This window comes from Equus asinus, chromosome 24 (assembly GCF_041296235.1).
Source record: "Equus asinus isolate D_3611 breed Donkey chromosome 24, EquAss-T2T_v2, whole genome shotgun sequence".
Classification (NCBI taxonomy): Eukaryota; Metazoa; Chordata; class Mammalia; order Perissodactyla; family Equidae; genus Equus; species Equus asinus.
Genome location: NC_091813.1, coordinates 19,431,718 through 19,456,304, shown reverse-complemented (window position 1 = coordinate 19,456,304; position 24,587 = coordinate 19,431,718). Strand labels below are relative to the sequence as shown.

General features: G+C 40.9%; 1 long non-coding RNA gene across 3 annotated transcripts in view; it reads right to left on the bottom strand.

The window, feature by feature from the left end:
- LOC123280398 (uncharacterized) overlaps positions 1-24,587 on the bottom strand; it is a 73,805-nt gene that overhangs the window by 23,957 nt on the left and 25,261 nt on the right. Inside the window, exons 3-4 of one of the 3 annotated variants that reach the window (XR_011497825.1) lie at positions 14,885-18,313; positions 121-14,149 (exon numbers count right to left, since the gene is read on the bottom strand). This is a non-coding gene — a long non-coding RNA (uncharacterized lncRNA). Of the gene's footprint in view, positions 1-120; positions 18,314-24,587 lie in introns of all 3 variants that reach the window. The other 2 variants (XR_011497826.1, XR_011497824.1) reach the window with 2 other exon arrangements.

The window sequence follows — 24,587 nt, the reverse complement described above, 5'->3', positions numbered from 1 at the left end:
GATCTCAGGAACTGCTGGATCATCCTCTCACCACTGTCTGCTCCAAGCTGCTCTCCCAGATCCCCACCCATTTAATCCTGCCTTACTCTCTTTGGATTGGCAGTTTGAACTCAAACTGACCCTTTAGTTGAGATCCAACATTTCAAGAGGTGGTTTTCAGCCGCTGCCACTTGGTTCCAGACATCAAGGCCCCTGGTCAGACGACGTCAGGTTCCACTCCCAGCTCTAGGCTCAGCTGTTGTTCCTACCCCCAGGCCCTCCCAAGCCTGCCTTATTCCCGCAGAGGTGTCAGAAATTTAGCCCAACACTCTCCATGACTGAGAACTCACTATCGCTAAAGGCATCCCTTTCTCTTTAAACAGTTCTGCCTGTTAGAAAATGAGTTGGGATATGACGTTCAGATCTGTCTCCCAGTAGTTGCTACCCTGTAGTTCTGATGTGGGCTCAGCGAGCTGAAGAGCCGAAAGATTTCTTAGACTCTCGAGGTCTGGTAGTAGTGCTCTTTTATTGAGAGAATAGCATGGAGTAGCATGGGGACAGGACCCATGGGCACTGAAGAGCTGCAGCATGGGGACAGGACCCACAGGCAGTGAAGAGCTGCAAACATGGGTCGAGGGTAGGACTAAATTTAAAGCATAGGTATGTGAGTTATCTCTTTACAAGACAAAGGAAAGATTATGTAAAAAAGTCGTTAAAATGGTATCAGTGCAGGTGGGGTCTGGTTATTGGGTGGTCCTATAACTTTAGATAAGACTCAGATCAGATCAGGTCAGGACCTCCTATGCTTCCCGGAGGATGACATAGATCAGTATGTAGCGCAGGACGCCTTGGGCTTTTTTCCCTGGGGCAGGCTTGATTCTCATTATAAAACACCCCCTGAACCCATTTGGCCCTGAAAACTTTTGGGGATATGGACAATGGTCAATCTTTTGTAACTACTTCCAGCTGTGCAAGGTCATAGAGCTGTCCCTAAATGGGGGCCATAAGGTACAGGCAGGAAGTTCAGTGGACGGGTATGTTGTGCCCAGGGAGTCCAAGGCTGACAAGGTTACAGATCCTCTGGAGATGAGAGAATCATTTGATCAGAAGTGGTCCAGGAGGCGAAACTTTGTTGACATGTGGAAGATAAACAATAGACAACAAATTATAATAAGAAATACAAGCAATATGATTAACCTAATGAATAAGGCTTTGGTAGTAGTCCAGAGACCTGGTCCTGACCAGGAGTTCAACCAATCATTTCGGGATAGGGTAGGGTCAAACATGGATTTAATTTGGTGGCTCATATCAGATAGGAAATTTGTTTAGGGCTTCCATGTGCCAGACGACACTTTCGATTCCTAAGTGGGGAAGGAAAATTGAGGCAAGGTGATCATACCAGTGGAAGACAGAATGTGTCCAGCACTGTTGCAGGTTGGGTAGGTTAGCAGGAGGAGATATAGTAAATGTAGTTCTACCTTGCATGCAGACAAAGCCTAGGGTGCATCATCCAATCCATCCAGGTGGCAGCCAAGGCCATAAGTTGGAGCCACATAACTGTTGAGTGCCGTTAGGGGCTAACCAACGTGTGCTGGGCTGTGTATCCCAGTTAGTCACAAACCAATCAGTATTTTTTAAGGCTATGATATGAGAACACATGCAATGGGGAATTTGTCGCATAGGTCAGGTGCTATTAGGCCACGTAACACAAGTGTGATTGGTTTGTTCCCAACATAGAGTGCCCTTTTGACTGAGTTGATGACTAGTAGGAGTGAGCCAAATATATTCGGCCCAAATTTGATATAGTCCATCCTGTGTATTGATAGGTTGGGGACTTTACCTTTGGAACTTGTCGTTTATGATCCACCTGTGACAAGGCAAATTTAGTTAGTATTTGGGCCGTAGAGTCAAAAGAAAAGATTTGATTGTGGCCAGGGAACTCCCAGGTATCAGAGATGGATGGCCACAAGGAGACATTATGGTTCGTAATAGACGAATCTTGTAGAAGAGAAGAGCTAGAATCTAATATCCATGAATGTGTACTATAGCTTCTGCTGAAACATAATTTTTGTCTCTAAAATCACCCTCACTTTTACAAAAAATAGCCAAATTAAGATAAACTGGTTCGCAAAATAAATGTAGTTTCAATACAACTTGGTCCAAGTATTCACATAAGTGCAGCAAGGATAGCAATTAATCATATAGGCTCTTTCAAATCTGCTTTGCTGGAATTTTAAAATAAGGAATCACGGATTGAACTTTAAAGGCCTCTCAAGGCCAGAAAAGCCCAGCCAAGGACTTGCTGTCAGATTTTGCCTGCAGTACGCACAGATTTGGGTAGACTCCTCTCTTCTCGAGGTTCCCCAAAATATTTTGAGGTTCCTTACCTACCAGGTAAGATTGCCAGAATCTCTGTAAACAAGGTACCAGGCCAATATTTCCAAATGGCTTTATTCCAGAAAGTCCAATCTTTGTTCCAGAAAAGCTGTCTTGTCATATCTGAGTCTGTATGTTTCTCTCAAATATGACATTCCAGTCAAAGCCTTGGTAATATAACCAACGTGTCCTGTTATAAGGAGAACAGATTCCTATTGAATTTATGCAAATAACTATATTGCCAGGAAATAACCATACTCACTCACTCACTGAGTTTCCAAATTCTGGAGGGATCGGGTAGGGAGAAAAAGATAAATGTTTCAGCTCTACTTACAAAGGTATAATTTCACCAAATTGCTATAAGTAGTGAGCATAAGAGAAAAGAGAAAAAGATTTCCTTAAATCTGAGAAAACAAAACATCAAAATCAACAATGTTTTACACAAAAGTCATAAAAAATTATAATCATCCTTATCAGTTCATACAGTCTATATAATTGGATCTTGATCTTAATTTTCTCTTAGCTGATTTATAAGGTCCTTCATTCAGGATTTGAGTATTTTTTGAGGGAGAAGCTTGTCAAAAATGTCAAAAGATTTTAAAACACCTGTTCAAATAAGAAACAATGCTCATTGTGAAACAATGCTCAGGTGTCTATTCAAAGTGACAACAGAAACAGTCAAGAGCAGTTAAAACAATCAAAAAATCTTAAGAGAGACCTCTTTCTTTCTGCACATAGGAAATTATTTTAGCAAAACATAGATTTTCTGTCTTTTAGGTAGAGTTACAGCAGGCCAAAAGTTCAAGAAAATTACCCTTTGAGAGAAAACCAAATTTTAATGTCTACACCAGCTTATTTTTAACATTAAAACTCATTTACTTAGTTGGATTTATTTTAATCTTAGCCGACTTGACCAGGCATAAAACTCCTTTCTGAATTTCTCTTTCACAAACCTTCCACAATTTTATTTTTAGATTCAGAATTTGTCCCATGCTTTCTTTCTTCCCTTCTAGTACTTTAGGACAAATTTGTCTGTCTTAACCCAACAAACAAAAAAACTTCCATTCTTTATACCCTCTTTATTGAAAACATACATTTTTACTTTCCTTGAATACAGAGCTGTTTTCCTTATTAATTTCCAGTAGCTTTAATTACATATATTAATTACAATTTTTAAACCCTAACAGACCCTAGTAAAGACTAAAAAAACCAAGCAATTATGAACCGCCTTTTATATCAGCATTCTAAACACTTTTCATAATTTCCAGAAATATGTTACTTCATGGTAATAAAACACAGCTATGTATGCTAATAGACCCAAACATCCTTTAGCCTCTCCGCAATAAGAAGCCAAAAGTAGAAAACTTAGACACGTTTAGCAATAATGTTTGTGTTCCATCCTATCCAAAAATGCCCCAGATTCTCAGATTTTTTATCATTTAACTTAATTTAGCAAAACTCTAATGTTTTAAGTTACTAAAAAGAACTGGGAAGCTGTTTTTTCCCCAAGTCTACAGAACATAAAATATAATTATTGTACCCCAAAACTCGTACCCATTTTTGTCCATTTAAATCACGTTTCCAACAATTATGTTAAGATTACCCATGAAAACTTCATGAGACATTAGACAAAAATAGCCATCATTTAAAGCTATTGTTTTACTGACTAATTTCTAATAGACAACGTGAGCTTATTTGACTAGTAAACCCAGGCTGCATGGCTGCATCGTATCCAAATACCAACAACTCAGAGGACACGCCTATTTCAATCCAACCAACAAACTTAAACAGCTTTCATTTACCAAAGATTAATCTATATCATGTTAACTTGAAAGACATCGGGTTAATTTCTATTACATTTAGAATTTATGTAAGTGCTTACTTTAAGCCAATTAAACAGAGCTCTTGATTTTGGCCATACCATCAGGAGGTAAAATGCCACACACATATAACATACATACAGACACACATACACAGAATCTCCACAGCTATTGTTTTAAAAATTACTACCAAATCAGGTACAGTAACATAAAGCTCCATAGTTATGAATCCAAATTTTGTTGTAAGCCTTTTTACCACTATTTGTGGAGAAGACATTTAAGATGCTAGATTTTTTTTTTTCAAGGGCATGCTTATGGCTGTTTTTTCCTTTTTCCATTTTTTTTCTTCAGTTCTTGGAGTTAACTACATCACAACAGCACAGAGAAAGCACTCAAGTTTTCTCCCAGATGGAGTTTCTGGGGCATAAACCATCCAATTGAAAACATTTCCAACTAGTTAAAATGCACCCAGGTGGTGAGTCTCCAGGGATGCTTGGGGAGTTCCCCATGGCAGTAAAGCTGGTGTCTGACAGTGGCTGGAGAAAGGGTGTAGAGGCAAATTGTGGGAGTCAACACAGTTATAAGATTTAGTCAAGTCCGGCTCAGCCAGGGCACTTAGTCCCTGAGCCAGCACAAGGCAAGCCAGAAAGGAGGAAGCAAAGGCCTGGAGTTGGCTGGGGGCTGAGGCTCCAAGCACTGGGGTTGAGGGTTAAGTTCCTGGCAAAAGGTTTTCAAGCTTTTGTTCTTACAGAAGGTCCAGGTTCTGCTCAGGTCCAGCCTGAATTTAACCTAGAACTTGGTGACAACAGAGGAGGTGATGAACAAGACAGACAAAGAAAGGAAAAGAGGAGATGAGGCCTCGCTCTCATGGCCTCTTCCAGAGGGTTATCAAGATAAGAGTCATACAACATTTCCTGTGCTGGGGCACACAGCCCAGCAGGACAGTTCACAGAATGAATCACAGGTTTCCTATCTGCATAACCGATTCAGCAGGTGCCTAAAATACTCAACAAGTCAACTGCCAAGAGAGGGCACCTCACTTGGGGTTGCTGGGGTGATCAGGCCCGGAAAGCCAGAGTAGGGGGCTCCCAGGGGTGGAGGCTTTGACTCTTTAAAGATTTTTGTTTCTGGGTTGTGAAGCTCAAAAGGAACCGAAAATGGCCACTGTAACTTTGAGATAAAAGAAAAGGGTCCATTACCTTGAAATCCCCCTGAAGCTACGGCATCGTCCTACCCATTGTTCCTCCTGTGGGGTTCCTATAGCAAGGGGTGATGGGGGCATCCCCCAGCATTGCATCCCTTGTATACCTTCCCCATTATGCCTAGCAGTAATAGGTGCCTGGTGAATGGTCACAGAGAAAAGGATAGAGAAAAACAGTGAAGAATTTTCTGCCAGCTGGGGGACATTCCACCCAATTGCATCCTGGAGCCATTCTCCCATGGGGTTCCCATACTCAACCAAAGGTTAGAATTTGGTACTTTCCATGAACCAGAGTCCCAATTGGGACTTTCCCACGGTTCAGAGTGTGGTCAGGAGCCATAGGAAGGGATGCCAATCCAGACTTAGGAAAAGAAACCTGTCACGGGAGTCTTGGAGATTGGTGACCGCCCTAATGACTTAAGTGGTCAACCCGCCCCCATGTAAAATTTATATATTAGAGATTGGATTAGGAAGGAATGGATTGATTCATTCTCCATCACCCTCAGGCTTAAGGTACTGATGCTCTTTGGGCTGAATGCCAAGATTTGCCCCATAGAGTAGCCATGGGCAGCAAACTTGGATTCATACAGCTGTCCGAGAAGGTTCCCGATAGAAAAGTGAATTTAGATCCATCCCTGAAAAAGAGGAAGGCACAAGGAAGAAAAGGGCACTTGCCAGAACTTAAGCTCACAAGCTGATGAAGCAAGATCCCCATACTGGCCACCAGAAGACATGATGTGGGCTCCATGAGCTGAGGAGTTGCAAGAAAGATTTCTTGGACTCTCAAGGTCTGGCAGTGGGGCGAGCCCCGGGGCCAAGTGGTTAAGTTCACGCTCCACTTCGGTTGTCCAGGGTGTCGCTGGTTTGAATCCTGGGTGCAGACATGGCACCACTCACCAAGCCATGCTGATGTGGCATCCCACATGCCACAACTAGAAGGACCACAACTGAAAATACACAACTATGTACCAGGGGGCTTTGGGAGAAAAATGAAAAATAAAATCTTTAAAGGCCTGGCAATAGTGCTGTTTTATTCAGATAATAGCATGGAGCAGCTAGGGAACAGGACCCATGGACAGTGAAGAGTTTCAAACATGGGTTGAGGGTAGGACTAAATTTAAGGCTTAGGTATGTGAGTTATCTCTTTACAAGACAAAGGAAAGATTATGTAAAAAAGTCGTTAAAATGGTATCAGTGCAGGTGCAGGTGGGGTCTGATTATTGGGTGGTCCTATAACTTTAGATAAGACTCAGATCGGATCAGGTCAGGAGGATGTCCTACGCTTCCCGGAGGATGATATAGATCGGTATGTAGGGCAGGACGCCTTGGGTTTTTCTTCCTTGGGCAGCCTTGATCCTCATCAGTCCTATTTCTTCCCCTTGGGCCTGGGCAAGTCCGAGTCGTCTTCCACATTTCAATGCTCTAAGAATGTGAAGAACCCTCCTGAGTTTTCTCTTTTATCTAATATCCCAGGTATTTAAAAGCACTCCTTACATGACATGATTTATAGGTTTTTCCACCTTCCTGCTCCCTTTCCTAGAACCTGATCCATTGGTCTATAGGAGGGGTAGCCAACTCAAACATCTATGAGAGCTTGTCTGAAAATGTAAATAAGTGAGCTGAAGGCTGGAGGGTACAGGCCTCTAAAGGGGCCGGCAGCTACTCATCTCCAAATGATTATTGCAAGGGGAAGATGGGCTCAGATTTGCCAGATCTTACCAGTTTTTAAGAGAACCTGAAAACCAAGATTATATGAAATTTCTTGATTTTTAAAATATTGGCAATATTTCACTTTTTAGCTACCACCCCTCCACACCCACACCATTCCTCCTGTCCCCCAGGACCAAAGATCCAGCCTGTGGCCACCAGTTTGAGACTTCTAGTCTACAGCCTTTTTAAAGAGAGGCAGCCAGAGCAGATTCAGGACGTTAGGTGTGATCTGAGCAGTGCAAGGTAGAGCTATTCTAGACCAATGGTTCTCAACCCGGGTAGAGGCGTGTGGTACATGAGGACCTCAACCCCAAAGGCTTATCACAACCTTGGGAAGAAGGGCCTCTGCCGTGCATATTTTGAAAAACATACTCTCAGGTGTTTCTAATGTCTCCTGCTCCCAGTTAGAAACCATTATTCTATTTTTTTGCTCTCAATTCTATTTACTTGTTCTCCAATTTAGCTGCACATTGGAATCATCTAGGAAGTTTTAAAAAATACTGATGTCTAGGTCGCACCCCCTAAGATTCTGACTTATTTGGTATGGAGTGTGGCTTGAGCAGAAGGAATTGTAAAAATTCCCCAGTTGATTCTCATGCACAGTAAAGTTTGAGGACCACTGTTGTAGATACTCTGATCCAATTTAATCAGTCTAAACTCTCCCTACCTCTGCTTAGCGGCCATTTCATGCTGTTGACTGATACTAAGTTAAATATCAACTAGTTCCTATAAGTTTTTTCTTTCTACAATCAATTGCTAAGGCACATTACCCCATCCTGTACTTATACTGTGGAAACTTGAATCCTTTTTAAATTTTATTTTATTAGATAGAGCCTGTGGCTTTGGTCAGTCAAAATTCTCTCACATCTTAATTCTTTTATCTGATATATTTTCTGTTCCTGTTAGCTTCCCACAGTCCAAACGTTTAAGGAGGGTGTCTTTAATCTAAGACCTTGATGGAAATGTTGAATACAGAGGAGAGTCTTGCTACTCCACTAGGGTCCTCCCTGCAGGCTGACACTGGGCATTCATCAGCACCTTTAGAGATGCTCACTCAAATGGTTTCAATTTACCTTATTTTTCATGTATCCAGACAATATTTATCCACTTTCATAAGCAATTTATGGAAAACGGGCCCCCTTCCTGACTTTTTAACAGTTCCTTCTTGGTATCCTGTATAGGTTACCCTTTGTGCCCTCCCCCCAACCCCCCTTTCCCCTGGTAACCACCAATCAGTTCTCCTCGTCTATATGTTAACTTCCACCTATGAGTGGAGTCATACAGAGTTCATCTTTCTCTGTCTGGCTTATTTCACTTAACATAGTACCCTCAAGGTCCATCCATGTTGTTGTGAATGGGATGATTTTGTCCTTTTTTATGGCTGAGTAGTATTTCATTGTATATATATATATATATATATATATATATATATATATACACACCACATCTTCTTTATCCAATCATCAGTTACTGGACACTTAGGTTGGTTCCATGTCTTGGCTATTGTAAATAATGCTGCGATGAACATAGGGGTGCATGGGACTCTTGGAATTGCTGATTCCAGGTTCTTAGGATAGATATTCAGTAGTGGGATGGCTGGGTCATGAAGTATTTCTATTTTTAACTTTTTGAGAAATCTCCATACTGTTTTCCATAGTGGCTGCACCAGTTTGCATTCCCACCAACAGTGTATGAGGCTTCCTTTTTCTCCACAACCTCTCCAACATTTGTCACTCTTGGTTTTGGATATTTTTGCCAATCTAACGGGTGTAAGGTGATATCTTAGTGTAGTTTTGATTTGCATTTCCCTGATGATTAGTGATGATGAGCATCTTTTCATGTGTCTATTGGCCATCCTTATATCTTCTTTGGAGAAATATCTGTTCATGTCCCCTGCCCATTTTGTGATTGGGTTGTTTGATTTTTTGTTGTTGAGCTGTGTGAGTTCTTTATATATTATGGAGATTAACCCTTTGTTGGAGCCATGCTTTTTTAATCCACATGCTTTCTACTACATTTTTAACCACTACTTGTACACTGATGGCTAACTGGCCCCATCTTCCCCCTAAGTTTCAGAATCATATATTATAACTGCTTGCCGGAGATCTCCAAATAGATAACCCACAAGTTCAGAAGTGAATTGATCGTCTCTCCCCTGCCCAAACCTGATTCTCCTTCTGATTTCCCCATATCAGCTACTGATAACAGCATTTATGAAGGTACCATGCCAGAAATCCATGAGTTATTCTTGATTTATCATACTCTTTATTACTAGATCCAATGTCACTAAATTACGCCTACCTTGTAACCTCTATGTCTCAGATCTGCTCCTCCTCTCAACCCATACCATCACCACCCAATCCAGGCACTACCCTCTTCTCGATTGGATTCTATCAATAACCCCCAACTTGGGTTCCTGGTTTCCTCTTTTGACTCACACCATTGCCAGACGGGCTCATCTAATTTGCAAATCTGACAGTTTTACTCCAGCAATTAAAATGCTTCAATAGCTTTTCTTTAGTTCTACAATCAAGCCCAAGCTCATCAGCATAGCAAAATGTTTTTCTCTGAACCTGGCCTCAACCTTCATCCTGTGCCATTTCTCACTTTTCACTTTATAACACTATTACACCAAGTTTTATTCTTGCTACCTTGTGCCCTGGACCACTGCTGAAGCGGATCTCTCTGCTTCTAATACCATGCTTCAAGGAGCTGATTCCCGCTCAGGCTTCAGTATTCAACTTGGACCTTGTCTTCTTCTAATTGGTAAACTCCCCCTGGAAGCTCGCTCACCATTCTGGATATACTCCTCATAGTAAGTACTACTGCTTTTTGAATTATCCTTTTATGTATGTGCCTCCTCCACTAGACAATCATTCATCTTTACACTCCCAGTGTTTGGCTTATATTAAGTACTCAAGACATGGTGGTTGAATTTTTAGTGAAGACCAGGTGCTCAGTGTGAACATTTCCCTGATCTGTATATCTAGTAAACCCGATCAAAAAAATATTGTTTCATTGGCCATAACTGTTCTCAGCACTCTCAAGTCCTAGTGTGCAATGCTTCTTTACCTAGAACATGGATCAGCAAGCTTTTTCTATAAAGGGACACATAGTAAATATAGTAAATTACACATATTGGGGGCCGGCCTGGTGGTGCAGCAGTTAAGTTCACATGTTCTGCTTCAGCGGCCTGGGGTTCGCCGGTTCGGATTCTGGGTGTGGACATGGCACCGCTTGGCAAGCCATGCTGTGGTAGGCATCCCACATATAAAGTAGAGGAAGATGGGCACGGATGTTAGCTCAGGGCCAGTCTTCCTCAGCAAAAAGAGGAGGATTGGCAGCACATGTTAGCTCAGGGCTAATCATCTTCTTCAGAAAAATTACACACGTAAAAATAGGCCTTTGCAGGCTGTATAATCTGTGTTGTAACTTCTCAAAAATGTTTTGTAGCGTGAAAACAGTTGTAAACAAATGAGCATGGCTTCACTACAATAAAACTTTATTTACAAAAATAATCAGTGGGCCAGATTTGGCCTATGGGCCACAGTTTGCCCACTCCTTACTCAGAAGCTTCCAAGCCAACTCTTTAAAAATCCAACATCTTTCTCCCACAGCAGACCTACCTGCCACTGCCATATCTCTTCTTGAAAATAGGGATGGTACTTACCCATCTCCAGGAAACCAGCATTTCTACCATTCCTTGTAGTTCTACTTCTTTACAGATTAGATCAGCAATGTAATTTGACCATTTTTCACAGAATAGTGGGAGGCAATTTATTAGAGCTGGGAGGCTATTTAGAGTAACTGGGTTCTCCCACCTCGGGCTTCTCTTTCTCTTGCTGATGTGTCTCTCCTGTCCTCCACGCCCCTCCCTACTCTCCTCACTAAGAAGACAGAAGTAAAACCGACCTTGAACAGCATGGTTTTTCCTAAGTAATCTTTCAACAATAGATCACTGCTGCCTGGACTCCACCCAAAGCGCCCGCTGCCTCTTTGTTCCTCTTTCTCAATCAAACTTGGAAAGTTGTATTTATTGTTCCCTGTACTTTTGCAAACCTCAACACATTTTGATTTCTAGGTTTGTGATACCCCTATGTACTTGCTTTTGGTGGTGTGCGCTTTCTTCATATGATACTTTTTATCCTGTAACAGGAGTGTTCCCTTCACTGCAGTGACACAGCAGCCGACTGTAGAGAATTAGGACCTGGAAATAGGGTTTTCAGGCGCAGGGAAAAGTACCCAGCTGTGCTGGACGAGGGGGTAAACCAGTTCACCAGGCCTTGGTAGCTACTAGAATGTGAAGCTCCATGAAGGCATGGTTTTTCGTTTTTCTATTTTGTCCACTGTTATATTTCCAGGTCCTAGAAAAATGCCTGGCACTTAATAAATATTTGTTGAATACATGAAAAATGGTTATCAGTGAACAGAGCAACATACAGGTGATACTTAAGCCAAACATCAGAGAATTTACCACCACATAACCCGAGATTCTAATAGGGAGGCAGGGCCTGATTATGGAGGATCCAGGACAGGACACTTGAACAGACAGCACCAGCTGAGTCCGCCGGCAGGCAGCAGGGCTTCGTCACTGCCAAGGGCTTAGGGATAGAAATGCAGACTCTGGGACAGAAGTGTCCTACGGAGCAAGGAAGGGCTCGGTCTGAAAAGCACGCTGTACATGGCAGCTTCACTCACAGTGGGCTTCAGGCCCAGGGGCAACGGCAAACCCAATTCTTAGATCTGGGCCGTGTCACTGGGAACAGGAGCAGAGCCATCTTGAAGCTGCTGATTTCCACATGGGCAAAAGTTCCTTAAATTCCTGCTATCTAACTTAGCTCTTGATTCTAACCTAAAAATTTGAAATAGAATTTCCTAAAACGCTATTAGTCAGAATTTTTCTTTAGAATCAAAAGCAGAAGTAAGGCCTCTTTGAGAACTTTCCCTATAATCCCCTTTCATGCCCAAGCAGAGGACCCGCACAGTAGGATGCCAGCGGCCATGGTGTTTAACGTCCTGTAGAATGACCATGGGCAGTGAGATTTCAGACGCCTGGGGCGCGGGTGTGGCAGGCCTGCTGATTCTGTAGACCACAATTCTAACTTACCTATACTAAGTTTCACATTTGCTAAGTGAATTCCTTTTAGATGAGCGTATGTAAAATATGAATATACGGGGTCGGCCTGGTGGTGCAGCGGTTAAGTTCGCATGTTCCACTTCTTAGTGGCCTGGGGTTCGCCAGTTTGGATCCCGGGTGCGGACATGGCACCACTTGGCAAAAGCTATGCTGTGGTAGGCGTCCCACGTATAAAGTAGAGGAAAATGGGCACCGATGTTAGCTCAGGGCCAGTCTTCCTCAGCGAAAAGAGAAGGATTGGTGACAGATGTTAGCTCAGGGCTAATCTTCCTCAAAAAAAAAAATACTGTATCATGTACCAAGTATGTGGTAGTTGAGGTACTATCAATGTAGGAAAAAAATGAAAAGACAACATAATAAAAATCTACGATAAATTATATAATACTTTAAAATCTATTTATAACTTTTTAATCAAAACACATAGAAATATTTGTAAAAAAGTGATCACACATTTGTAAGAGACATAGCATGGTTAAGACTGTAGACTTTGAGATTGCATTAGCTGGACTGAACACAGTTTACCCATTTGCTAGCTTCCTGATCTTGAGCAACTTATTTAACCTCTCTGAGGCTGTTTGCTCACCTGTAAGATGGGGTTATCGTTTTGCTTACCTCACAGCATTTTTGTGAGGATTAAATGAGATAATGCATGCAATGGGCTTGGCACAGTGCAGAATATAGCACAATAACTCGTCATTAACATTGTTTATTCAGGTTACAGACATACTTGGTGTAACAGTGATTCATATGTTCTTGCAATAATTCAATGGCTTCTTAGGAATATGAAGCCCACAGGTCAGAAAACACTGCAACAAAGCAGGAACTGTGCTGTGGGGCGCCTTTAGAAAGAATAATAGAGAACTATCTTGTTACTGAAGGAGCTGGAGTTTGGAACTTGGAAGACTCTGGAAGAAAGTCCCTCCTCAGGAACTGTGGTTGGCCAATGGAGCAGCCCCTGGAAAGCCCTGTCATGAGGAACAAAGAGGGGACCCCACTAACTGGATTAGCTCCTGGGAGATGGCACCGCTGCTGACAAGAGCTCTGTCACGACGCTTGGTAGTGTTCTGCCCCAAGGACCTGCTGACCACACAGGCAGAGAGGGTTGCTTACAGAAGGGGCACTGGGGAAATCCAAATATTCAGGCTTTCTGATTCTGTCTTCCCATTATGGCCTCTTGCTTGCAAAGAAGAGTGTTGGCCCCAATTCTCGATGCAACATCCAAAGGAGGGGAAAAATCTACGCTCTGTCCACATACCCTCGTGGGGAGGGTCAATAATCATTTCCCACCAGGAAAGTTGGAGGCCAGAAACTGGACTAGGATTCAAGCCAGTTTAGAAGTTTGATCTAGAATCTGGTCCTCAGGCTTCTAGAAAATTATTCGAGTCTTTTATCTGGGGCGGATGCCAGAGTTTTCTTTTCAAATACTCCGTGAAAATAGCGATGCTGCTGCTGCTGCTCATTTTTATGCATTTACATGCATCCACAATATCACTTTTATTATAAGAATACCTTAGCAATAACTAATGAGAACATATCAGGTGATTTTAAATAACATAAATGTTTTCCCAAGACTGGGGACAGTTTCTCAGTTCAAATCCCAGTTCTAGCACCAGACAGGTTTTCTCTAAGCTCAATTTGTTCTCTGAAATTGAGACAGTAGAAGCAGAGGTTCTCAAGGTCACTTCCGGCTCTCACATCCTCTGATGAGACCACTCTATGATAAGGTCCCAGACGTGAGGGCCAGGGCTTGCCCTCCCTGGGTCTCCTCTGAAGCCTTTGGAATCTCTCCCCCCTCAGCTTGCAATGCTTCCAGGACGTACTTCAACAGGGCCAAGGAGAACTTATGACTGGAAACGTGAGGCTGGAAGGATAGCGTTCTTTCTCAAAAAACAACACTACACATCGAAATCATCCAATGAAGCTGACCTGAGAAAAGATATCACAGTTTTCCTAAAAAATCAGAAGGATTGTCAGTTGGAAGTAGATTAGATATGTTTATAATGGAACCAGAGACTACAGTTTAAACAAATGAATTGAAGTTAAAGTCATATTTTTTAAACATATGAGTTTATGTTTACATTAACTATTATAAGGAGGCTGTTTTATAGGTTCTTCAAGTATAAAGGGATGGGATTTAAATTTCATGACTTTCCAGTTTGAGGTTCTTTTCTTCTACTCCAGAATCATATGCAGGTGGTGTTAGCATTCTGCTAGTGTTTGGTGAACTGTTTAAATCTAATAACTTGATTTCAGAGTATAACAAAGGATACGCTTTCTGATCTAAGAGTCTAAGCCTCTAGGAAATAAGAATGTATTTAAATGAACTGTTAAACCAAATAAAAAGTAGGTATTTAGTTTATGTGATTAAATCTTAATATTTTTTGTCAACATGAACACATAGCTTGAGATTTAAAGTTAATATGGTTTCTGTTCACATGTTTCTTGAGAAACTGAAAATGGCTCAAGCTTTAGATTTGAACTTGTATAAGGAAATGTCAATGCAAATAATCCATAATCAATCTATAAATCAAAATTGGGGTGAGTATATTATGAGCCAGATCTGAGGACTAGCCCAGGGCCTTCCTTCCCCAAGGAAGGAAGGGCACCAAAGAATTGGGGTGTGCAGAGTAGTTATATACTGTCTTGGAACAAAGAGCATACATCACAAATGATAGGAATGTCCCATTTACGATTGTCATGAGATGTTTAGCTGGCACAGCAGATCGGTGGTCAGCAGGTCAGTGGTCACAAAGTGAGTGGTCACAAGGTGAGCACAGCAGGTCAGTAACGCATCCTTAGTTTAGGGAGAGATGCTTATCCTAAAGGAAACGCCAACATGAGGGAGGTTACATTCCTGTCTTTGGGTGCATCATTCTTGTCATTGGGACAGAGTAAATATTTAAAGCAGATGTACAACACATGCTCAATAGGCCACGTCAGGCATCTTTTGGAAACACAAGGTCAGGCCAGATTAGTTTTAACTCAAATGGCTTCCTCAAATATTCCAATATATCCTATTGCTTGCCATTCATTTCACATTTTCCCCCTTTTGATCTATAATCTTTTGATGGAAAGCACTCATGATCAAAATACTGTCCCTCAGTGCCAGGGTGGTTGCTGCCACCTCAGTGCTAGGCTTTTCCCTCACTTATTTGCCTAGTTATCCATGTTGGGGGGAAACAGTCAGACAAGCATAGAGGTATACATTAACAGAGGAAGCCTTTAAGAGGCTTTAATGTTATATAATGGACTCATGTTCACATTGTTTACAATTACGAAAGATTCATTTAAGACATTCACCTGCTGTTTCATGTGCTTTAGCAGAGATGACACATTGGAAGATTCATCTGGTATGAAAACACAGCATTCAGTCTGAACGATTGTATATGTACCACCTTGGGATGCATTTAAGATATCTAAAGCCATTCTGTTTTGAAGGACAGCCTTTTTCATTAAGGACATTTCAGTATTTAATAAGGCTATTCCTGATTGACTGTCATTAAGGGCTTGTTGACTTAATTTAGTCAGGGCTTCTATACGTGATAATGACATCTTCTAGCCCCAAGGAAGGAACAAATATAGCCACTAGGTGGCCATACCAGTAGAACACTGAATGAACCCACCTGGCCTTAAAGAGAGGAAGATTGTTGCAGGTGTTAGCTCAGTGTGACTCCTTCCCTGCATCCAAGGGAAGCTCAGGGTGCAGTGTTTTAGTCATCCAGACAGTAGCCAAGGCCAGAGATTTGTTCTACATAACCACTGAGTTCCATTAGGAGCCACTCAAAAAATGCCTGCCTTTCAGACCAGTCTGTTCCAAATCAATCGCTTTCTCTAAGTATAATAGTATTCTGAAAACCTTAAAAGGAACAGTTATAAAATAGGTACAGTTTAAGCACTACAAAGGTTTAAATGAGGAGATATAAGGTCAGGAATACAGGCCTGGTCCAGAGTCTTGGGACAGCTGTCTACAACAGAGGCTGTCTTCTTTTCATCCTGGTTTGGAAATATTTGCATTGGTCAGCTGAAGTCAAGTATCAGAAACAGGAACTGAAAGCCACTCAGGTGCAGAAGCCTTTTTTAAATGAAAAATGTGAATCCATGAGTCTATGCCGTTTGATTCTGCAGCGCATATGCCTTTTGATTCTGCAGCGCATGAATTGGTTAAAAGTACCCAGTATGGTCCTTTCCAACATGGCTGCAGAGAGTTCTTTTATTTGATGCCACTTCCAAGAAATAAATTCTCCAGGTTATAGTCCATGATCCTTAAGGTCTTCATCTACCAGGAGCTCTCTGTGAAAAGAATCAGCTACCAACCTCTCAATTCTTTTAAGTGTCTCGATGACACCTTGACAATAATTAAGCTATCTCCTTTAAGCAAAGTTAGTTCACACATTCCTTCATCTAATTGCATAGGCCATTCCATTATTATCTCCAGAGGGGACAGCCGATGTTCACCAAAGGGTGTAGATCTAAGATTGAGGAGCACGAGCAGGAGGGCTTTTGGCCATGAGAGATTAAATGCTTCTGAAAGCTTTGCCAGTTGGGTTTTGATTTTGCCATTAGCTCTTTCCACCAATCCTGAGGATTGGAGATAGTAAGCATAGTAGAAATGCTGCGTTATTGGCCAAATGTTACAAATAGATTTAATTATTTGTCTGGAGAAATGAGTTCCCCAGTCACTATGGGACTCCATAGGAATTCTCCACACAGGAACTATTCTCTCCAACGATAATTTACCTAAACCCATCACTCTTCTGCAAGGAAAGGCCTCAACCCAACATGAGAACATACAGGTCACTACAAGATATATTTATCCTTGAGATGGTGGCATTTGAACAAAGTCTAATTGCTATACCTCAAAGGCTCCCTTAGAAGGGGGAAAGTGGCCTTGTGATTCATGAAATAGTTTCCCTGAATTTTACTTTGGCCATATAGTGCAACAAGTACAGGCTTTATGGGTCACTGTGGGAGAAAGTATCCAAAAGTATTGTTTTCCCCCTTTTATTGTCACCTTTATTTCTCCTTCTGTGGTGACTTTTTTGAATATTTAGAAGGAAATCTTTTACTGGGTTAGCAGAGTTAAAAGAAAGTAGTGGGCATTCTCGAGGCTGGACAGCATATCCAACTTGATAGCATCCTTACTTATTGTTTAAGTAAGACCCATCTCCAAGCTGAATTAGATAATAGAATACAGTCATGGTCTTTTCCTCTTGTGATGTTGGAAAGAAGGTAGCAGGCTTAAGATAGTGAATAATATTTACCTATGTAATACAACCTGAGAAGGTTTATCATCATTTACTTGACAATGCTTCACATGCAATTTAGCATACCAAACAAGCCTAATAAGTATCTCCCTCTTTATAGGAAGAGAGAACAAATTTCTTTAAGTTCCAGGGGTCCTCTGAAAATTCTCAGAGAAATTTTTTTGAAGTCCAAATAAAAACTTCATTTAGGATATGAATTTTGGGGGGGCTTATCAGAAATATCAAAAAGTTTTAAAGCACTTGGTCAAACAAGATCAAGGGGTTGCTGATGTTGCCGAGAAACAAAGGTCGCTGTAAAACAATGCTTAGTTATCCATTCAACCAAAGTAAGACTCACTCAAAAGTAAAGAAAACCTGTTATAACCTCTATCAAAAACAGACTAAAAGTTCAGGAAAATTACCTTTTTTTTTTTGCCTTTCCTCATGGATCTTTTTTTTTAAATTGAGTTCATAATAGTTTACATCATTGTGAAATTTCAGTTGCACATTATTTCTTGTCTGTCACCACACAAGTGCCCCCCTTCACTCCCTGTGCCCATCCCCCTCCCCCCTTCCCCTGGTAACCACTGAACTTTTCTCTTTCTCCGTGGGTTTGTTTATATTCCACATATGAGTGAAATCATCTGGTGTTTCTCTTTCTCAATCTGGCTTATTTTGCTTAGCATAATTCCCTCCAGGTCCATCCACGTTGTTGCAAATGGGATGATTTTATCTTTTTTATGGCTGAGTAGTATTCCATTGTGTATATATATACCACATCTTCTTTATCCAATCATCAGTTGACGGCACTTGGATTGTTTCCATGTCTTGGCTATTGTGAATAGTGCTGCAGTGAACATAAGAGTACATATGTTACTTTGGATATTGGTTTTAAGTTGTTTGGGTAGATACCCAGTAGTGGGATAGCTGGGTCATATGGTAGTTCTAGAAACTTATCCTTTTTAAGAGAAAACCAAATTCTAATTTTTGTACCAGCTTAGTTCTGACATTAAAACTCATTTACTTAATTAGATTTACTTCAATCTTAGCCAACTTGACCATGCATAAAACTCTTTCCTCAGGATTCCTCTTCAACAAACCTTCTATACCTTTCTTTTTGCATTCAGAATTTGTCCCATGCCTTTCTTTTTTCCTCATAGTACTTTGGGAAAAATTTATCTTTCTTAACAAAACAAACAAAAATATTTCCATTCTTTATAACTTCTTTACTGAAAATATACATCTTTCCTTGAAAAAAATTTATTTTCCTTAATTTTTAGTAGCTTTGATCACATATATTAGAATTTTTAGCCCTTAGAAACCTTAATTTTTAGTGAAAACCAAGAAGTAAGCAATTATAAACTTTCTTTTACATTAGCATTTTGTGGCTTGGAAAATTTAAATGTATCTTTTATAATTTCTAGAAATATGTTACTTTATACTACAAGTTTTTAATAAAACACAAAACATGGGGGCTGGCCCAGCGGCACAGCGGTTGAGTGCACACGTTCCTCTTCTCGGCGGCCCCGGGTTTGCCGGTTTGGATCCCACGTGTGGACATGGCACCGCTTGGCAAAAGCCATGCTGTGGTGGGCGTCCCACATATAAGGTGGAGGACAATGGGCATGGATGTTGGCTCAGGGCTGGTCTTCCTCAGCAAAAGGAGGAGGATTGACAGTAGCTAGCTCAGGGCTAATCTTCCTCAAAAAAAACCAAAAAAACCCCACAAGATATATTTACCATTAGACTCAAACACCCTTTAGTTTCCCTGTAATAAGATGCCAAAAGTAAAAAAACCTATATTTAATAATTACTCTCTAATATTTTGTCTTATTTGTAAATGATCTAGATACTCAATGAATTTTTATCATTTAAATTAACCTAGCAAAACTTCAAAGTTTCAAGTTACCAAAGAGATTTTGGAAGCTGTTTTAAATACTTAAACCATAACACATAATTTTCATTAAAAGTTCACCCAACACTCATCTTTTTCACATCTATTTAGTTACTTATTCCAAATAATTATTTACATTGTCCACACGGCTTCATGAGACATTAGGCAAAATTAGCCATCATTTTAAGTTATTACTTTTTGTTAACCAGTTTTGTAATTGAGATAACACCAGATTATTTAACCAATAAATGCAGAATAAAGGCTGCATGTCTGCATCATAACCAATGCTGATAGGTTGGAGGACATGCCTATTTTAATCAAACCAATAATCTTAAATAAGCTTTCATTTACCAAAGATTAATTTTTCTTCTTCTTCTTTTTTGGCACCTGAGCTAACAACTCTTGCCAACCTTTTATTTTTTTCCTGCTTTTTCTCCTCAAATCCCCCCAGTACGTAGTTGTATATTTTAGTTGTGGGTCCTTCTAGTTGTGGCATGTGGGATGCCACCTCAGCGTGGCCTGATGAGCAGTGCCATGTCCATGCCCAGGATCCAAACCAGCGAAACCCTGGGCTGCCAAAGCGGAGTGTGCGAACTCGGCCACAGGGCTGGCCCCTACCAAAGATTAATTTCATCATGTTAACCTAAAAGACATTTGGGTTAGTTTCTAATACATTTAGAAATAATTTGTGGCAGTGGTTACTTTAAGCCAATTAAATGAAGCTCTTAATTTTGGCCATATCATCAGGAGGTAAGATATTACACACATATAACATACATAGACACACATACACAGAGACTTCACAGCTATTGTCTTCAAATTACTGCCATGAATGAGGTACAGTAACACAAAGCTCCCTAGTTATGAATCCAAATTTTGTTGTAAGACTTTTCTACTCATATTTGTGGAGAAGACACTCAAGACATTAGATGTGGCAAGGGCACTCTTATGGCCATTTTTCTTTCCTTTTTATTTCTTCAGTCTTAGGAATTGGTGATGGGCTAGAAAACAGTTCCCAGAGAGGCAAGACCATAATCCTTCTTGAGATAAAGGAACTGAGTGGAATCTGAACTGCCTTGAGAGCTGCTTTTTAGTTTTGCAAGGGTTTGTAAGATGGGAACAGTTGCTCTACCTGTCCAACTGCATCACCCTAATTTGTTTTTTTCCCTCTAGGTGCTTAGTTTTATTTTAACTTAGGGAAGAAGGCCTGGAAAGAAAATTCCTATCAGGCTCTGAATATCAGCTTCCAATCTGGCTGAATTTCTGATCAGAAGTTGCTAAATCCTTTCGAATACCTTGTCAGGTTTCAGCCTAGACAAACAGTAACTACCTGGTAGTACTGAACACTTCTAGTAATCTTTAACGTAGCAGCTTCCCAGAAAATCTCTCAGAGTCTCATTAACTCTAGGAGTAGATTATGCAGGTGTCTGTAAAGCCATGGGCTAATATTTTCCTTTAGTTATCTTTTATAACAATTTATATTAGCTTTGCAAGGAAGCTTTCAATAAGGTTATTTTGGAGTTTTGAAATCTTTGCTTTTAAGTGCACTTCTCAAATGATCTTATCTAATTGGAACATTCCTTCTAAAGGCCAATGGAATTCCCCTGAAGCTGGTGGCAGTTTGGTGGGACCCTTAGCCATGAATGGAGTGCAGCCCACATTTCTGTCTGACTATCTCTGATGACAAAATGGGGTGCAACCACATTTTGTCTGACTGTATTTTGGGACCTCCAACCTGACAATTATTAAGCAAAGCCCTGAGGACATGAAACGAGCTTGGTAAGATTTTGTTGTTGTTGTTCTTTGTAAATATTTACAGCTTCCAGAACCTTTAGTTTGAGTAATTGTGCCGGAAGTTGACGAGCTCAACTCTTTAAAAGTTTCTCTGTTATCTGGCTCCTAAAAAGGAGCCCCACAGTGGCCACTGTAATTTTAAATTATCACAGGTTATTTTTTTTTTTAAAGATTGGCACCTGAGCTAACATCTGTTGCCAATCTTCTTTTTTCTTCTTCTTCTCCCCAAGGCCCCCTGGTATATAGTGGTATATTCTAGTTGTGAGTGCCTCCGACCATGCCACATGGGACACCACCCCAGCACAGCCCAATGAGCAGTGCCACGTCTGTGCCCAGGACCTGAACCAGTGAAACCCCAGGCCAACGAAGTAGAGTGCATGAACTCAACCACTCTGCCATGGGGCCAGCCCCCCCATGTTATCTTGCCAGCCTTTTACAACTACCCTCATTTTGTTAAGCACTTGCAAGTTTCAGCATGAAGCCAGCTGGAGTTAAGAGATGAGGCTGCCCATTCGGGAACTGGTCAGCTTTTAGAGGTTCAATTTCCTACTTTTCTTTTAGTTTTGTTTTGCTATAAAGTCTGAAGAATTTCTAAGGACAGTGTCCTTAGTGGGTCAGAATTGTGCTGCTTGTGAGTGTTACTCCCTAAAGAAATGTTATAAACACTCTCTTACATGCCTCAGTTTCTCCTACCAGCTGTATAAGACCACCATGGGGGCTCAGAGCTTGAGTGACCAACCCGCATATGTGCTTCCCCAGATGAGCCTTTAATTAATTAACATGAATGACAGTGGAGTTCCCTATAGGACCACTATCCATAGTGAGGAATTTGACCCTCCAACACTGCCACTAAGCTTCTAGGTCACCTGAGAATGTCCTTCAGCTGGGAGGATCTGTGTCCCTATTCTTTGGAGCTGAACACATTCAGTCTTTCATTTCTCTATCAAGCAGTTTGCTCAGACTTTATAAACACAATTCTTTCCAATTTAAACTCAAATTAAAAGGTGAGCCTGTCTCATTCACTCCAAAGTTCCCCCTAGGCTCCCCTGGCCAAGGACATTCCCCCAGGGTTCTCTTTTCTAGGAATTCCCCCTAACTTCCTCTTACCTAGGGTATGTACCAGTAACCCCTTAAGACACCGAGTCTTAAGGTTTGAAACAGCTCACATAAACTCTGGACCATTGCTTAAAATAAGGAGATCTGGGTTTCAGGAGAACTCACCAGGGACACCTGAAGAATGCAGTGACCTGGGGTGGGGGGTGCTCAATGGGCCCCTATTGGTACTGAATGCCAGTTCAGTGTAGATTCCAGGTGGTCTCTGGTGGGTTTCTCTGAAACCCTGCCAATTGCGCAAAAGAATTTTGACACAAATAGTCCATAACCAACTTATAAATCAAAATTTGGGTGAGTTTGTTATGAGCCAGATCTGAAGACTAGCCCAGGGCCTTCCTTCCCCAAGGAAGGAAGGACACCAAAGAATTGGGGTGTACAGAGTGGTTATATACTGTCTTGGAACAAAGAGCATACATCACATATGACAGGAACGTCCCTTTTACAATTGTCATGAGATGCTTAGCTGGCACAGCAGATCGGTGGTCAGCAGGTCAGTGGTCACAAAATGAGTGGTCACAAGGTGATCACAGCAGGTCAGTAATTAATCCTTAGTTTAGGAAGAGCTGTTTATCCTAAAGGAAATGTCAATATGGGGGAGGTTACATCTCTATCTTTAGGGGGATCATTCTTGTCTTTGGGAGACAGTAAATTTTTTTTTAATTTTTATTGAGTTACCGATAAGCTACAATCTTGTGAAATTTCTGTTGTACATTACTGTTTGTCAGTCGTGTTGTAGGCACACCCCTTCACTCTTTGTGCCCACCCCTCACCCCCCCCCCTCCCCTGGTAGCCACTAATCTGTTCTCTTTGTCTACATTTTTAAACTCCTCATATGAGTGGAGTCATACAGAGATTGTCCTTCTCTAATTGGCTTATTTCACTTAACATAAATCCCTCAAGGTCCATCCATGTTGTTGCAAATGGGACGATTTTCTTCTTTCTTTATGGCTGAGTAGTATTCCATTGTGTATATACATATATACCACATCTTCTTTATCCAATCATCTGTTGATGGGCACTTAGGTTGCTTCCACATCTTGGCTATTGTAAATAATGGGGCAATGAACATTGGGGTGCATGGGATTTTTGGAATTGCTGACTTCAAGCTCTTTGGATAGATACCCAGTAGTGGGATAGCTGGGTCGTATGGTAGTTCTATTTTTAATTTTTTGAGGAATCTCCATACTGTTTTCCATAGTGGCTGCACCAGTTTGCATTCCCACCAGGAGTGTATGAGGGTTCCTTTTTCTCCACAACCTCTCCAACATTTGTTACTACCAGTTTTGGATATTTTTGTCAATCTTATGGGTGTAAGGTGATATCTTAGTGTAGTTTTGATTTGCATTTCCCTGATGATCAGTGATGATGAACATCTTTTCATGTGCCTATTGGCCATCTGTATATCTTCTTTGGAGAAATGTCTGTCCATTTCTCCTCCCCATTTTTTGATCAGGTTAATTTTTTGTTGTTGAGTTGTGTGAGTTCTTTATATATTATGGATATTGAGCCTTTGTCAGATGTATGACTTGCAAATATTTTTTCCCAGTTAGTGGGTTGTTTTTTTGTTTCAATCCTGTTTTCATTTGCCTTGAAGAAGCTCTTTAGTCTGATGAAGTCCCATTTGTTTATTCTTTCTATTGTTTCCCTTCTCTGAGAAGACTTGGTGTCCGAAAAGATCCTTTTAATACTGATGTCAAAGAGTGTACTGCCTACATTTTCCTCTGGAAGCCTTATGGTTTCAAGTCTCACCTTTAGGTCTTTGATCCATTTTGAGTTTATTTTGGTGAATGGTGAGAAAGAATGGTCAATTTTCATTCTTTTACATGTGGCTTTCCAGTTTTCCCAGCACCAGGGACACAGTAAATATTTAAAGCAGATGTACAATGCATGCTCAACACGCCATGTCAGGCCCTTTTGGAAACACAAGGTCAGGCCAAATTAGTTTTAACCCAAATGGCTTCCTCATATCCTCCAATACATCCTATTGCTTGTCATTTATTTATCAGTACATTAGCCAGTAACACAGAGACCTGATGAAAGTGCCTCGGGCTGTTCACAGGTGGGCTGTGAAGACCGGTTCTTGACAGTTTCTTATTTCAAAAACTGTGCTATAAAAACTCACCTTTTTAGATATGTACTCTCAAAACAATATAGAGCTTTAAGCAGGTTCCTCAGTTAATCTATACCATTTTGGGGACCTGTTCTATAAAAGTATTTCTCCTAGACATTAAAATAATAGATTGTCTATGCTAATTACGTAAATAATATAAAATTTAAAATAGAACTAAAGTACAGAACCACTGCGTAAACATCAAATTAA